The sequence below is a fragment of the Phragmites australis genome, chromosome 17 (genome assembly GCF_958298935.1).
Source record: "Phragmites australis chromosome 17, lpPhrAust1.1, whole genome shotgun sequence".
Taxonomy (NCBI): domain Eukaryota; kingdom Viridiplantae; phylum Streptophyta; class Magnoliopsida; order Poales; family Poaceae; genus Phragmites; species Phragmites australis.
The window spans coordinates 2,068,986-2,072,111 of record NC_084937.1 but is presented as its reverse complement, the minus strand read 5'-3'; positions in this window follow the sequence as shown (position 1 = coordinate 2,072,111).

Sequence of the window (3,126 nt, the reverse complement as noted above, 5' to 3'; positions counted from 1 at the left end):
AAACATAACATAACATAACATAACAAAATATGCTTCCTCGCACTTGTAAAGGATTACACATTAGTAGTTAGTATGTATCTAATACGGGTACGAAGAATCATACCCATGAACATTCTCCGTAAACCAAACTGGTAAAAGTGAATAGCCTCAAACCAAAGCTACCCCAAATTTCAGGTAAATATCAGAAAACTAAATACAGAAATATATCAAAGTAGAACTAAATAAGTATGTGGTATTGTACATTGCAATGAACTAAGTTCACATCTTTTAGTACTATCAATCACTAAAATAAACATTGTTAGTCAAGGACCCATAATTGCAAAAAAATGCAGGAAATCTCTACCGTATCATTCTCCAGTTTCCACCCATATTTTCAAGAATGCCACATTCAATAAATCCTATCAGGTGCTCCAGTTATGAGGAATATGATTATACCAAACAACATAATTATTTAACTCAGGTCTCAGAATCAAATCATGAGTAGAGATCATGTTCATGCCTGGTTTGTGTAAATATATCCTGGAACAATAAGTGATGCTGCTATATACATGATTAGCTGCAAGTTGATCTTGAGTCTAAAGAAAAGTTAGTGTGACAGGTGATTTCAGATGTTGTATTTCAAACTGAGTTTGATGAAACACTTGATCTTAGTAAGGTGAAAATCAATTGTATCTATAATGACTCTTAGCTGTACAAGATTAGAAGAATCTTCCTAAATTGATTGTAAACAACCCAGAGAAGCACTGATAGGAACCAAAACAAAATGTAATTTTTATCAGCATTACTATTCAAAACAACCCAAGAAGAAACATAAGCCAGCTCTTAGCACCTCTAGGTGGACATCATGGTCAACAATGCAACACCGCAAACCATGAAATATGAGACATAAGGATCTCACAATACAAATATTTAACTTAGCTAAAACAGGAGAAAATTGTACCTAACATTTCTTTTTAGAAAAATTAACTTTGTAAAAATCTCCAAATTTAGCAGGAGGTAGTCATTAAACAACAACGAGCAAGCTGCCTAGAATTCCAAAGATATTAACCTTCCCCTCGCCTAACAAGAACAATCAACAATTGGAGTCTGGTTTATGCACACTCTTGCAATCTAGCAAGCACATAGTTTCAGCTTCAATGATTTACAATCAGTCCTAGGAAAATTAGAAGCAACATTTATTAGGTTATGATTGCATCAATGACCACCTAAAGTATCAAATTCATGTTCTTTTTAGTGGGATTCCAGTTTCACTGTTTGTATAGATCTTCAGATTTTACTTTCGGTGAACAGTTGAAAAACATTTGTGTAATGCTAAGAATTTTCATGTAAAACATTGACCACTTTGTTGAGACAGAAGGTAGTACACAACTGCTAAAACAATTATGGACTAATATTGTCAAAAGATTCCTATGAAAAGATTGTACCAAACAAAAAACATCATCAGATTGTGAGGCCCATTCGCACTATTGCACTTAGCTAATATTACCATTGACAAAGGTGTGGTTTATATCTAAGTAGAAATGTAGTGCACGAGTAGCAACGAGATTCAAGTAATATTTTCATATTACCAGCAGTAAATGTCTGAAAACATAAATATAATTGCTTAATCGCTCATGTGGCCAGGTATCAAACATAAATGTCTGAAAATATAAACACTGAATTAGCGGATTGCAAGAACCCATCGATCCTATGCTCTCCCTAAATCAAAAGAAGCAAACCTCGATTGCTCGTGTGGTCATGATCAGGGAGCAACAACCAAGAAAGAAAATGGCACTCGCATGTACCAACCACAAAATTAGTGCACCTAAGGGAGAGTGTGGCTCACTTGGGCCTGGAGTGGGTGATTAGTTGATTTTCCTGGTTATTTGTGTATTGCTGCTGCAAGGGAACTTATTTCCCTGTCTCAATCAATGGCTGTAAAATCAACTAATCCCCAACTGATAGCATGCACCCAATGATATTAAGAGATATACTCTCCACAACTACACTAATGCGTGATTCTACCATATTATTACAAGAAATCTATAGCCACATAAGAAAAAAGACAAGAAAAGAAGCTGCAATTTACAATGATACAACGAAGGATCTTCTGACTACCACCTAGGATGTCCAGATTGACAGTTACACTTTCTTACAGGAAAGTATATGTGCTAAAGAATTGCATCTCTTGTGTGACAGAAATGATGGAGGTCAAAAATATCAAACAAGATCAAACGATCGGAATCATCTGATTTCGATAAGATTTAAACCCCAAAGAAACGCCGTTGTGAATAAGTTTTCAGCAAGTAAAGATCATAACGACATGTGTATTACAAATTTGCAGCTCATGCACTATCACACTAAGACCAGAGACGACCACAAAATTCGAAGGGGGAAACGAAGTGGAGGGGAAGATGCCGAGCCTGCACCTTGGCGTCCTCCTCGCCGACCTCACCTTCCTGCTTCTCGTCCTCCTCATAGTCCTCGCCTTCCTCATAATCCAGGTTGAAATGTTGATCATTGAGGCTCACGATTAAAGTGGTATAATGCACTTTAAGAGGGATCATGCTTACATCATTCATTGTTGTCATCGTCACTTTGAGATGGAAAGGAACAAACAACAACATACTTATAGGAGGCGCGGAGGAGCCAGAGGGCAAGGCTGGTGATGTTTTCGACAGTGCTGGCAGCGGGCTAACTTCCATGGGCTCATGAAGGGGCGCCAAACGGGGCACGGGGAAGTTAGAGGACGGGAGGGAGCCGGGGCGAAGCTGGCGGTGGCGGATGGGGGGAGGGAACTGTGTAGGGTGATGGGAGAGGGCTCTCTTCCATGGGCCCACGACAAGGCGTTGGGGGTGCACAGAGAAAGCGACCTGGAGCAGGGCTGGTGATGGCGAGTCGAGAGGACAAGCGGGATGATGGTTGGCCTGGTAGGTGCGGATGAGCGGGGATCACGGAGTGATGCGGGTTGAGCGGATTGACGAGCAGACGGACGAGTGGGTTGACGAGTAGGCGGACGAAAGCTGACGATACATAGATTATGAATTTTTTAAGTATGAGATAAAAGATGTAAAAGAACTAACAAAGAGGCCGCCCGAACCCAAGGACCACTAGTTGTTACGGCCCATTAGCCCAAATTTGCAGCCC